At 38.7% G+C, this 14,847-nt stretch overlaps 1 long non-coding RNA gene across 1 annotated transcript; it reads right to left on the reverse strand.

The window, feature by feature from the left end:
- Positions 1 to 1,131: 1,131 nt before the first annotated feature.
- On the reverse strand, positions 1,132 to 3,151 carry LOC110629468. Its single transcript, XR_002490211.2, has 2 exons — positions 2,594 to 3,151; positions 1,132 to 1,418 (listed from the first exon to the last, which is right to left on the reverse strand). It is a non-coding gene; the product is annotated as an uncharacterized LOC110629468 (long non-coding RNA).
- Positions 3,152 to 14,847: the final 11,696 nt, after the last annotated feature.

The raw sequence follows: 14,847 nt of genomic DNA on the forward strand, positions 1-14,847 counted from the left end.
AATGCAAAAAGCCCGTTGCATGACTAAATCCAAGGGTACACATCATTGATTATGATAAAAAAGACACAATTCAGTTATAAGCAATTCTTGACTAATACTTATTAGGTTTGGATGATAAAGACCAACTTAAATGCACATATGGATCACCAAGTCTTTTTCTTCCTGCTGCTGCTGACCATGTGGCCACTTCTATTTATTTTATTTATTTATTTATTAAATGATGTGCTTAAACCAGGCTAATACATATTGCTAGATATATGATCACCTTTTCATTTATTTTCCAATAAATATGTGCTTTTAACCAAGCTTAAGTGCTGTTAACTACCAACAGTATTTACATTCACCTCTTCTTCCTACTACAAACTAATTTTCCATTTTTGCATAAGGAAGCTCGTTCAGTGTGTATATCAGTAGGAGTATGCAGTTCCGATTTCTTTTTGAGTTTACCTAATAACTGGAACCGAACCAAAATTCGGTATGATTCTAATTTGGTCCTTTATTGTTTCAGTTCCGATTCCATATAGTTTTCGATTTTTTAATTCCAGTTTAATTCAGTACGATTCTCGGTACTTAAAGCAAGTTTATGCAATTTTTTTCATGAAAATTCATACTTGAATTACCATTTAAGTTTTAAAGTTAGTTACTAATACAAATTATATTATACATATAATACCTAGTTAAACTATTTGTAATTTATATAAAGTGTAATATATATAAAATTAACCTTTCAGTACGGTTTTTCGGTTTGATTCAACACCCCAAAAACCGTGCACTAAAATCTATCATCTAATCCAATGACTGAGAATTCAATACAAGAGCTTGTGTGCACTGAAATATTCTGTATATAGGTACTCAAACTATCCCTTAATGAAATAAAATCAAAGCCACTGACTAGTAATGTACTACTTATAATGGTTAAAACACACTACCAAGCACCCCCCCCCCCCAAAAAAAAAAAAAAAAAAAAAAAGAAAAGAAAAGAAAAAGAAAAAGAAAAAAAAAGCCAGGAAATTGGTAGCTAAAAGCGCCCCAATGAATACACGGGAATGACATTCGATGCTGCAATTGTCCATTGCTCAACTTGGTTCTTTAGGGGAAGCCTAAGTAACCAGTAGTGAGAGGTCACAAGGATTTTACTTATAACGTTTAGTTTATTTTTGTAAACCAAAGATGAAATAGAATATCAACAGTAACACAAGATCCCAAATCGCAAATAAGGTTCTACATGTGGAGGCATACATGTAAAAAGTATATCTGCTAAAAGAGAATACAGAGATTGTCAAGAATCTAACAAAGACATAAATTCTCACCATGAAGACAGATATTGTCAAGAAAACAAAGACAACAACTGCAAATCCTCTAGAGTAGGAACTTGGAACATCCTACTAGATATCTGAATGTCTAATAAGAAACATATCCTGCAGAATCAGTAAGATAATTCCAGGTAAGTAAGCTAACAAAAGCTGATACATGAACCATTAAAGTGAGAATCCAAAATGTCAACAAAAATTCGTCAAGTCTGTATAACTTAGTTCTCCTCATTTTCATGAGTTCCTTTGATGCATGTGCCAGCAAGAACAAGAAGAAAGAAGGTTAATTTTTCAAAGCATAGCATTAGATATGAAAATCTCTCTATATTGTGTAAAAAAGTTTGAAGGGAATGATTCATACAAAATCTTAACAAATTCAACAAAGTTATGCTCATTGTTGGCCAAGGAGGACTCTGTATATCTGCTGTTAGAGTTTCTTATAGTAAATAGATGCAGCTCTAGGCTCTAGCACAATCTTATATGTCAGAAGTATGGGGTAAATAAGGGAACAAAGTCAGCAAATTTACTGCTAGGTTTCTTATGGTAAATAGTTTTACTTCTACGCTCTAGCACAATTTCATATATAGAGAATAAGAGGGTAAATGAGTGAAAAACATGTAATAGGAAAATCCTTTGCAGCATAATTGGATTCACCGTAAATGAAATGCAAGGGAAAAAAATATCAACCACATACCTTTGTCATTAAACAAGGATGAAGTAAGAATTTGCCAAGTCCCCAAAAAATCAATTTCCCCACTACTGACTGATGACAAACATGAATTACTTTATTTCCTTCTATTTTAATTCGTTCAAGGACCATATGACCATAATGATTCAACAACTCATGTTGTAACTACTAGAACTACCGGCAGACACCTTAGCCTGTAGATATTTATGCTGTTTCTAGCCATCACAAAAAAACAGCTAAGATTAAACAAATCTTGGAAGTTATGGACAACCAACTACCACCCATGTCAGTAGAAAAATCAAGTATTTTAGAATGATTTCTATTTGAATGCAAGGTTAGCGACAATGCAACCTGTAAATTAAAAGAAAAATGTTCAAAATCGTAATGAAAATGAAATGGAAATAGCATAAGATGGGAATTCACGTCTTTTAGCTCATATAATTACTATCATCTACAGATTCATACACAACTCTGAAGTTACAAACTTTTTCTTTCACCAATGCCTATCAGGCTAAAACCTGGACACATTTTCATCATTTGCAGCAAATATATACATATATATTAAAGAAAAAAGGAAGTGGGTTTGGAGAATTACCTGGTAAAAAGGAATTTAAGAAAGAGACTGATAGGGATGAAATTAGATTCCAACCATCTTGAAGAGAATGAAGCAGAGGAATCCAAGGAAGATAAAGAGGAATAAATAATCCACAAAAACGAAGAAAGTGGTTGACCCATGATTTCTTTTCTTCTTTTTGATGTTGATATTGAGCTGCTTCGGTTCATCGTCTAGCTGTTCAAGTTTGGCCATTGCGTCAAAATCGGTGGTTTATCAGGGATCTCTAGGGTACCAAGAGGAGATCTTGGAGATCTGGGTTAGCTTCTGAATCCTCGTCCTTTCGGATCGTTAAAGGGTCAGTTGTATTCCGCGCGCTTCCTCAGTCGGAGTCGGAGTCGCAGATGATGCAGCTACAGGCACACATTTTACCCAAGTAAATAACTGGACTCGGTAGCCCACGACCCACCAGCCACCAGCTAACTCTTCCTTGGAATCTTCAAAAAATTTTTGAGGGAAAAAAAAAGCTAAATTTTTTGTCAGGCTTTTGTAAATTTCAAGGATTCACGCTTTATAAAATTTAGAGTTAAAAAAGTTTTTTTTTTTTTTTTCAGAGTTAAAAAGTTGAAATTTAGAGTTAAAAAGTTATGTTAGAAAGATTAGATATTAAATATTAACTGAAAAAATGAGATATTAACTAAATTTGTGTGTAAAAATAAAAACCTAGATATATATTTGACCTTTAAAAATATATAATATGTGATTTTGCAATTTTCCGTTAAAAAATAAATTTTTGTGTTTTCATTAAATAAATATTTTAATAGTTAACATTTTTTTTCAGTGGTTGTACAGAATTATTCTGAGATTCAACAAATTGTGTGCAATGAAAAAACCCTCTGTTATGAACTGATGAGAGCAATACACTTGTGATTTCACCCATTGAACAGAAACCAGACTGATTAATGATTAGGAGTTCAATATTTTCTTTTGCAATTTGTTGTTGTAAGAAAGCATTGAAGAAATATAATTTCATTTGACATATCAGACAAGATAGAAATAACTTGTTTCCATGGACCTTTCTCAGACAAAGTTAATAAAAGGATAATATAAATCTATGTATCAAATAGAATTATCCTTTGCTGTAACACATTTCCAGTCAATACAAGAATGAATAAATATTTGCTCCTCTCTCATATCTCAATATGAACATACAGTGATACTATACACAGCTGTAAAAACAAAATACAAATTCCTGTAAAAGGGTTTTCAGAATCTGCATAACCAGTGACGGCAGAAATTTTATTCAAAAGGATGAAATTTGGTTCAACGAGTGCATCCATGCTTCAACAAGATATAATCCATCCAAGCCGCTTTCCTTTCTCATATCCGATATTGCTTGTTAAAAACAAGATGGTTTATGAAGATTTTGTATGGATTACAGAGAATTAAACGCTAAGATTGTCAAAAACAAATTTTCAATCTCCGTAGTCGATGAATTGCTTGATGAGTTGTACGGGATTTAATATTTTACCAAATTGGATTTGCGCTCTGACTACCACCAAATTCGAATGGATACTGGAGATGTGGAAAAAATAGCTTTTCGCACGCATTATGGCCATTTTGAATTCTTAGTTATGCCATTTGACTTTACTAATGTGTCTTCTACTTTTCAGGCATTTATGAACGATGTGTTTTCTCCTCGTTTGAGAAAGTTTGCACTTGTCTTTTTTTATGACATTCTAATCTACAACAAATTATGGGATGAGCATCTAAACCACATTCGGAAGGTTTTTACTTTCTTAGGTTCACATCATTTATTCCTAAAGCACTCTAAATACTCTTTTGGTACTAAACAAGTCTTCTATTTAGGTCATGTCATAAGTGACACAGAGATGACCGCAAATGCAAGCAAAATTTCAGCTGTAACTGAATGGCCAGAACCACTTTCTATTAAAGCCCTTTGCAATTTCCTTGACCTTGCAGGCTACTATCGGAAGTTTATTAAAGATTATGGTAGTATGATAAGTCTTCTTACAAATTTATTGAAGAAAAATAATTTTCAATGGTCTACTGCAGCTAGAGAGATGTTTCAATAATTAAAGGCAACACTTGCAAACTCTTCGGTCCTTTAATTGCCAGATTTTAATTCTGAATTTGTGGTCGAATGTGGTGCATCTGGAGAAGATATAGGGGCTATTCTTCAACAGCATGGTCATCCAATTGCTTTTTTCAGTTAGAAATTGGCCGCAAGACACTTCAAACTAGCAGCGTATGATCGCGAGCTCATTGGGCTGGGGAAAGCAGTCCAACACTGGTGTCCTTATTTATGGGGGAGAAAATTTCTTATCCGGACTGAACATTATAGCATCGAATACTTGTTTGAACAACATTTGATCACTTCTCCTCAACAACATTGGATTAGTAAATTGTTGGGTTTTGATTTTCTGGTGGACTACAAGGCAAGTTTTTTAAACAAGGTAACCGATGCTCTTTCTCATCGAGATGAACAGGATGGTACTCTGTTTGCCATTTCGCAACCAACATCTCTATTATTTGCTGACGTGAAGGCAGAAAATAAAAACACACCAACATTGTTGCAGTTGTGGAATAAGATACTCAATGGTGAATTGGATGATAGTTGGGCTTTTCGAGATGGATTGCTTTATTTTCGAAACAAGATTTACTTACTGCCTACTTCTTCTTTAATTCATGTTATTGTAGCAGCAATCCACGATTCCACACATGAGGAGGTTCAAAAGACCCTTCAACGGGTACGGGCAGATTTCTAGTAGCAAGTAATGCATTTCACAATTCGAGATTTTATGACCTCATGTATTGTCGGCCAATGATAAAAAAACTGAAAATTTACACTCTATTGGACTGTTGCAACTTTTGCAGCTTCCATCACAAGTCTGATATGATATTTCAATAGAATCCTTATCTCATTTCCAAGATGCTTATCCTTCCTTTCCGCTTGTGGACAAGCTATTTCCCAGGGCGGGAGTGATGTTATGGATGCGTTCATGGGTAAGTACTACAACAAGAGCTCCAAATAGAATTAAAAGTCCATCAACAGTACAAGTTTATCTTTCATTAGTTATCTGCATTGTAAACCTCACTATAAAAAGGGGTTATTACTAATGAATAAAATAAGCAGAAACTATTTACCCAAATTCTTTCAAGATTTGGAGCTCTCTTTCAACGAGCTCTAAAATGCCCGAGCTCTCTTTCAATGAGCTCTAAAATAGCTCCCTCCATTGAGCTCTCATATTCCTTCATCGTAGGTTCCACCGAAGAGGAGGGAATGTAATAAAGGCAAGGGCACAGCTGAAGACAGCTCTCCTACTCGCAGACCCGTGACATGATCCTTAACCAGGGAACTTAACACAACCACATTTGAGTACAGTCTCATTTTGAGTACAGTCTCATCATGCTTGAAATGATTCCAAAGTCTGCAGCTTTCTGAGCATAATTGAAATGTATGTAATTATTGGATTCTTGTTTGGGATTGGACACCTTTCCAATCCCCTCTCAAGCATTTTGTGATGTTTATGATGTGCTTCCTCTATATGTTCATCATTAGACATGGACTCATTGTTGGAAGTTTATTACAGCCTTTTTTTCTTATCTTCCTGAAACTTCCAGTTCTATGCAACAATAGGCACGCCTTCCCATTTTTTGGATACAAAGGACCTGACAGACATTGCAACACATCAAGTTAATTCCAAAGCTAGCTTTAACTAAATGGAGGACTGGGCATGATTAATATGATCAACATATACTAGATTCATATAAGTATTTTGCAATAATGAGTGTTGTAAATATATGATCTGTTAATTCTTTGAGTGGTCCCAGTCATTTATTACTGTTATCTGTTTTGAACGGTCCTTTTTGTGCTTTGTCTTTGTCTATCAATGGAGCCAATATATCCCAGTATCCCACTGCCAATTTGCATAGCTACTTTCTCTTTCAATGGAAAAGGTAGGGGTCTACAGATGATTTAAGAGGTTTGTGGGGGTCACTGTCTTTTGTTTGAATCCATTGAATTTGCTTATCTGGAATCTGAAAGTTATTAATGGCAGGGATGGCAGCAACTTCAAGAAAGAAAGAAAAAAGACCAATTCTGATTGCCAATTTGCAGCACTGATGAAATAAAAAGATGCCAGGTATTTTGAGTGTAAGCAACTAGTGATGTGATAAGGATGCCATTGGAGAAATCAGTGCACATTAGTTTGCTTTTCCAGAGGGGATGGACTTGCTAATGCCAATCTGTGTAGGCAGTACAAGGTACAAACGATAATCACATACTTAATAAACCCACATGGTACATCTCCTGCATCTAGTAACAGGGAAAGAGCTTCAGCTGTTGTTGAATTTGTGCGGATGAGCTGCTTCTCTTCACTAGTTTTCTCTGTGGGAATTGACTCCACTCACTTTTTCAAAAACCTGGAGAAGTAATAAACGACCTGGGATTGCTTTGAATCATCTTTCAGGTTTACAACTGAAATGAATTCATCCAGTCATGCAGAATCTTGTGTATGCTTATCCATTGAATTCTCAGATGCTTCAATGAAAATAAAACCTATTTATAATTTTCAAACTCTACAGATTCTAAGGAAATACTTGAACAACTTCACAAGTTTTGGAAGGCTCCTGATGATTTAGGCCTCAGATATCTAAAAAGTAGATTTTGATGCTACTTGTATGGTTGGTGATTGATAAGGTAAAATATCATTAGTCATTATATGTAAATCATTTTCCCTGAAATATGATGATGGAAATATCAAGCCACAAGTGGAAGAGATAAAATTATTTAGGTTGATGCAGCAATGGAAATCACTTGTGAAACATGTGGAAACTAATTGACCCTAATGGGTCTTATAAAAGAGATTCAAATTGGAAGTGCTAATAATGGGTCTCCACAATAGACAGAGATGGGCAGCTATTGAAAATCCTACTAGACACAAGGATTCAAAAATGAAATAGGGCTAATCACATGTGTAGCAAACAAATTATGGTGGTGCATGAAGAAAATGACCTTCTTACAATGCATCATGTTATCATTTCTGAAATTGGATGGTTTTGATGCATCAGAAAAATGAAGGAAACCCCAAGAAAAAGTGTCAATTTTTGCAGGACAATTCAGGCCTTACAATCTGTCATGTCTTTTCCAGTACTACAGTCTACAGGTGGTCATCCAACCGGACCCCAAAATAGTCGGTTTGATTGAAAACAAAATTGATTTTTTAAAAGAGAAATAATTATTATATTTAATTAAAATAGAATCAGAACAAAATCAAAATTGATTCCAAAATCTAATCATAATCAAAGTTAAAAGGACACTTAAATTTGATTCTAATTCCTGTAAATAGAAACGATTTTGATATTATTAAATTTTGTCCAGGTGAATTTGGTTTTGGGCAGAAACAGGGAAAAAATTATACTAACAGTAAAATTGTAACTCAGTATTTGTCTTAGTCCTTAGGGCCCAGCTGAGATCAAAGAACAAGAGTCGCCTTTTTCCGTTTTCCCACATTTTTAAATTGTTTCATTTTGATTAATTTGTTATTTTTTATAATAGTCACTCCAATTCCTTTAACTTTTACATTTCATTCATTTTTTTTAAATTGTCATTGAATGGGGCAATGCTTATTTTATCTCTATTTAATTTAATTGTGAGATATTAAAATAAATATAAATCATAATTTAAATATTCATATTTAATAAATTTTAATTACTTTTATCATTTAATTATTATTTTTTAATACCCTGAAATGCAAAAAATAGTCATTGGCTGCCGTTTCACCTTTTCAAACTCTCTGAAAATCTTAACCTCTCTCGCATGCGTCTAGAGTGCTAGGTTCTTGCCAACAGCTTAGAAATGAAATTCTAGCCTCTTTATGCTTTTTCAGTTCTTATTACCAGCTTTTTATATTATTATGATCGAAGTGAAAGATGAAAGTGCTTAAAATTTATTGAATTTAGATATTTAAATTATAAATTTATGTTCAAATTTTAAGATTTTATAATTACATCTTGATGAGCTGAGATCCAATAGAATAGGGTTTTACAAGGGTTTTGGTATTGAAGAATAAAGCTTGTTCCATCTCTCTAGAGGGGTATCCATTTTATCCTTTCTGTCTGTTTGCTGATGACGTACTACGGCTCTCCTATGATAGGGCCATGCGTCTCTGCCATACAGATATGGGCGTACGAGGATACCAGGCGCCTGCTCCATGCGTAACGGCCTCTGATTCTCCCCCGTGCGTACGCTCGAGCGGATCTGCCAGGCTGTAAGACGAGTCTCGTTCTGGATCCTGGGCTGGGCCGAGAGCTGGGCTGGACGCGGAATCCAGGAGGAGAAAGAATCCGTGGGGAGGTTACACGGGCTGAGCCGATCTCGATTAGGAAGAATCTGATGGAGTCCAGCCTCAGGGGTCTGAAGATCCGAGCCTGTTTTACTTGAGAGAGCCTGCGGGCCTTCCTTTCATGGGCCATGGCCTTAATCTAGGCCCAGGATTGGAGGTAGGGAAATCCAGCGGTCATCAATTGCCCCTTCACCTTCTTGGCAGTTATTGCTCTGACTGCCGAGGGGGTGAATATCGAGAACCATTATGACCGCGCCTGTTCACGTACAAATGCCTTCATAACTCCCTTTCATCTTTTTGTCATTCCTCATTTCTTGAATTCTATCTGCCTCTTTCCCTTTCTGGCCTTTCCTTACCTCTCAGATATTCTGCTCTTCTTTACTTCCCTGTCATCATCGCCTGGACGTGCTTCTTTTTCCTTTTCCATGAATATCTTTTAAAGATCCTGACATTGTGGTCTTAGAGTCTAGAGTTACTTTGCGCTAAGACTTCAGATTTCGAGTATATATCAGTGTTGACTCTTCTTCACTTCTAGGCCCTTTGTCGGAGAAAAAGAGTCTTTCCTTCTAGCGAGATTCTCCTGTTTTTTCCGCAGAGGATGTATTTGAAGTTTTCTTCAAATGGATTAAGGTGAGCCGGAGGCTTCATTGCTTTGCTGTCTCAGGGATTTGCTTTAACCTTGCTTTCATTATCCTGACTTCTCTTGTTTGGAACTTTTTGCAGTACCTGAGATAAAGATGGATCAGTCCAAAACTCTTGAAAATCTGATATTACCTCGAGGGAGTCTGAATGTTGTTTCTGAGGTCCTTCTGGCAGGGCGGTCGATGGGTGGAGTCATTTGGCAGGTCGTTGAAACTGTTTTACCCAGATCGTCTGGCTGGCCTCCTCCTTTGGTTGTTGTTCGGGCTCCAAAGAGGCTATGGGCTGCTGGGAGGTCTGTTTTGACTTTATCTTCCTTCAAAAAGGAAATTTCCCCGATGTCCATGTTGTCTGCTTTTGATATAAATGGAAGTGGCGAAAATGATCACTTTATTACCCCCTTTGGTGTGAAGTACCTGTATTATGAAAGGCTGAGATCTGCTGCACTCAGTCAAGCTTCCGACGATGCCTTCGAATACGTGCTCTGTGATCTTCTTGAAGCCGTAACTCGAAGACTTATGTTTTTCATGCGTGACATACGAACAGCATATAATATCTGAGCTTGTTCGAATGTACCGTGCATCACACTTGGGCAACCGAATGTTTGTCCATAGGGGAGCAGTGAGAAATGCTTATGGGAATCAACTTGTTCAGTTCTCCTATAATAACAAAGCAGGGTTCGGCCGACCTACTGAGCTCGTTTTCCGTATTCAAGAGTTTCTCTGTATCGAAAATTAGGATAATGATAGGTGATAGTGATGTAAACGTAGACGATGTATCTGGTCATGTAAATCCTCTAAGGATAGCTTTTTGTTCTGTAATGTGGGTATTTGTAACGCGCTGTAATGAAATTTTCATTTTTTCGTTCATATCCAAACTGTTCTTTATTATGCATGAGATGTTGACTCTTTTCTTCGTGGTTTTCTCTGAGAAGTCTACGATATTGTTTTTTCCTTCTTGCTTTTTAATTGATCCGGCCTGGAATCCATTTAGCCAGGCTGGGTTTTTAGTTTACTCTTTTCGAGCTGTACCGACCGACCTGCGAGCTTACTTTCGGTTTACTTTGTCCAAGCGAGACTAATCCGACCTCCGAGCTCTGTCCGTGTTCAATGATCCGAGCCCTAAGTTTCCTTAGCTTTCGATTTTACTTTTTCCGAGCTGAACTGACTGACCTATGAGCTTTGCTTTTAATCAATGGGTTGAGCTTCTGACCCATAACTTTGTAAGATTCTGAGGTGTCTTCATCGCTTCGTTCTGGGCTCCTAGCCTTTGCTTAATGATGATTCTTCTTAGGTGATAGGCTGGTCGGACCTTTATCATGCTTCCCCTTGTTTGTCTCCTTGGGTCTTTCTATGACTTACTCTTTTTTCTTATTTTTTACTGCCTGAGTGATGATGATGTGTATTTTGCGTGTCCTGTCGTCCTGAGTGAGAGATTCAATTGGAGCTCGGTCTCAGGGTTTTGACAATTTGGGTTTGTCTTATGCAGATAGCGTGTGGGCCTTCGGCTGATGGGCTATTATCGTGGGCTTGGTCCTTTGTAGGGGTGGAGAAGCTCAGCGGTCATCTCCTTGCCCCTTTACCTTCTCGCTGGTTATTATCTAACCGTTGAGAGGGTAAACTTTGAGAGCAATTAATGATCGCGCCGCTCCAAGACAAAACTGCTCAGAACAACGGTTCATCTCATTATTGCCTTTCACTTCGAATTCTCCCCGTCTCCTGAGGAAACTCGCTCTCTTCTGCTTTCTGTTTGTCCTGTAACTCCTTCTGCTTTTTTCATCCTATTGCATTTTCAGGTATGCTTTTTTGTTCTTCCATGGAAGGTCCAAAGCTCCCCGATGTCGTTAATCTTAGGTCTCATATTACTTCTTCCAACATAACTAAGCACATTTCCCAGAGGCTCTTAGATACTCCTCTGTATCTTATTCGAGCGCCTTTTCACAATGAAAGGATAGTCCTTCCTAACCCTCCTCCTCCTGGTTTGATGGATCCCCAAAGGGGTCGCTGTATAGTGTTCTTTCTCAAGCAGAGGGATTTCTGTAATACCCGGCTAGACTCCGGTATCGGAATTCCTACCGTCCGGTGGAATCTCGGATGTCGGAAGCCTCTAGTAGGGTAGAAACATGTTTTCATAAAATGTTTTAAGCATTTCATGGTTTTAAGTATGAAAATTAAATGAGTTTTGCATGAAAAGTCTTTGGAGGAGAACCCAGGTTCGGCCGCCGAAAGTCAAGTTCGGCCGCCGAACATGCATGCGTTTTGGAGGCACGTTAGGCCCCCGAAATCATGAGTGAGGGAAGTTCAGGTTCGGCCGCCGAAAGTCGAGTTCGGCCGCCGAACATGACATGCGTGCGGAGGCAAGTTCGGCCCCCGAACGTGGTCTGGCCAGCCACTATAAAAGGGTCACTTAGCCGAAATGGGCGAGCTTTCTCCCATTTTCGGCCACAGCTAGCTTCCGACCTCCCTCTTCCCAATCTAGTGTTTTTCCTTCAAATCCCCACCATTTTTCTTAAGTTTTAAGCTTGCATTGAAGGTTTTGAACTTTTGAAACAAGTTTTGGAGCTTTGGGAACTCAGGAGCTCATTTTCGTGGATCTCTAAGTTTAGGTCGTCTCCCTCTCGATCTTCAAGAGGTAAGAGCCGATCTTAAGCTCCTTTTGTGTTTTAAGTAAGTTTTAAGTTGTTTTATGGGGTAGAATGACATGTATGAGTTTTTAAGCAAATGTTAGGTTTTATGTGATTTGTGAATAATGTGGCTTGCTTGTGTGTTGTAGTTGGGGTTTAAGTTAGTTTGAGGCCCCTAGGAGCTTGTATGCTTGAGTATGCATGTTGTAGAATGGGGTTATGCATGATTGGTTGTGTAGGGGGTTGAGATGGGCATGAAGAACCAAGTTTCTGCCCTTTTGCAGAAACCAGGTTCGGCAGCCGAAGGCACTTTCAGCCGCCGAACCAGCTTGGGAGGCAGCCTTAGGCTGCCGAAGCCTGCCCCCGAAAGTGGGAGTTTCGGCTCTGTCCGAGACTTTCGGCCGCCGAAGGTGCCGCCGAACATGCATGAGTTTCGCCTCTGTCTGGGAGTTTCGGCCGCTGAAGGTGCCGCCGAACTTGCCTGACTTTCGGCTCTGGAGGGACTTCCGGCCGCCGAAGGTGCCGCCGAAAGTGCCCTTCCCAGCCTTTTCTTGCATGTTTTCTAGGGATGTTTTGAGGTGTTTTTAGGAGGTTTTTGGGGGTATGTTTAGAGTTATGTTCTTGTTGTTGGTGCCTCATTTGAGTCCACCTGTGTAGGTTCGGACCCGAGGAACCGAGACCCCCGGTTGTGAGATAGTCGTTCAGAGTTCGTTGTTAAAGCTTCAGTCACCAGGTGAGTGGAACAACTCCTTAAGTTTAAAGTAAAGTAAATGAATAAATGAATGAATCTGAAAGCATACTCATGCATCATTATGCCATGCAATATTCCAGGATGTTTGCATTAGAAATTCACGAATATGCTGCATTGCATAAATTGATGTTGATGTGGATGGTTGTTGGGTGATCCATAGTCCTCTGATGTTATGTTATGATGATATGTTATGGAAGACCAGCGAGGCCCATTCTACGCCCCTGGCACTATGTAAGAGAAAGACCAGCGAGGCCCATTCTACGCCCCTGGCACTTGGAATGTTATGTTATGTTATGTAAGAGAAAGACCAGTGAGGCCCATTCTACGCCCCTGGCACTTGGAGATGTTGAGGACTAATGGTGACAATACCATCCTTTATGTGATTAGCTGTGATGTGATGCATTTCATGAAAGCATGAATAAGAAAAAGAAAGAAAAAGTTTAATAATAAAATGAATAATAATATACCTAAAAATGGAGGAACTAAAACAAATGTTCTTAATAATAAAATGAATAATAATAAACATAAAAAGGGTGAAACTAAATCACATGTTTTTTTATCTTTCTGCTCGCTGGGCTTTTTAGCTCACCCCCTCTCCCCTAACCCCAGTCTTGCAGGTGCAGAGTAGATAGAGAAGTCAGCAGAGTAAGAGAAGTCTATGTAATAGCCTAGTGGTAGACATGGTTTATTTGTAATGTAAAAGTATGAGATGTAATGTAACGAAAGTTTAGAATGTGCTTGACTGGAGTTTGTTTTAATCCCTTATGTATATGATCCAAAAATGTTTTTATGATGTTTATGTTATCTAAGCCTAACATGTTATGTTACCCATTGGGGTATTTGATGAGGACTCCAATGAGGGGTTTATGATATGTTATGTATGCACAGGTTAGGCTTGGAAAGAAAAGTTTTAATTTTTATGGATGTTGTTGATCATGTATGGGATTAAACAGGTTCACAGGATGTATGTTTGGCTTGCTACGGGTTCTGGCGGCCTTAAGCCGACCTGAACCCTAGCGCCGGTAGCGGTCCGGTTTCCGGGGCGTTACAGGGTCTACCGTTTCCTTTTACCCCTTTCTTTATTGAGGTTTTCGAGTACTTCGGGGTAACCCCTCGGATGTTATCCCCAAATTCTATTTTGTTTCTGTCCTATTTTGAGTCTATCTGCCTGAGTTGGGGTTTTACCCCCACAGCGTGTCTGTTTGTCACTTTTTTCCGTCTGGTTAGGGCGGTTCAGAATTTTTATTACTTTTCCCCCCGTAGTGGGTTGTCTCTTTTCACGGGCTACAAGGATTCCATAAAGGGATGGGTAGAGAATTTCCTTGTGGCGGAGCTAAAATTAGAGTCCGCCCGATCGTGGGAGGTGGATCTAAGTTGGGAGGATGTCCATCCGGATTGCAACGAGCTGCCCCAATTGAGCCTTATTGAGCAGGTGGGGTTGCTTCGACTGACTTCCGTAGAAAGGAAGTATGACGTCGAGAAGTGTATGTTCGTGTCCAATCTTAGGGATATCCGGGACACGGGTATATTGCTTTGTCCAGTGATTCTGTTTCTTCTTTGCTCATGATATCGGAAGGTATGCTGACTCTTTATAATTTTGTGTTTTTTTGGCAGCTTCTGAGGTTAAAATGGATGAAATCAAGTTCCCCAAGAACTTTGCCCTATCTCGGGATAATATGCACGCAGTTTTCGACGCTTTTTCAGCTGGGCGTTCGGTGTCTGAGGCGGCTGCGGAGGTGGTTCAAGCTGTTTCCTCCAAAAAGGTTAGCCGACCTCCTGCCAAAGCTTCTTCTCGAGCTTCTAAATCAAGCTCTCGCGGCGCCAAATCATGTCGGCCATCTAGCCGTGGTGGATCGAGCTCAACTCTTAAGCCCGCTGAGGGGTCTAAATCTACTCCAGCTTCCCCAGAGGGTGT

This window comes from Manihot esculenta, chromosome 13, assembly GCF_001659605.2.
Source record: "Manihot esculenta cultivar AM560-2 chromosome 13, M.esculenta_v8, whole genome shotgun sequence".
Classification (NCBI taxonomy): Eukaryota; Viridiplantae; Streptophyta; class Magnoliopsida; order Malpighiales; family Euphorbiaceae; genus Manihot; species Manihot esculenta.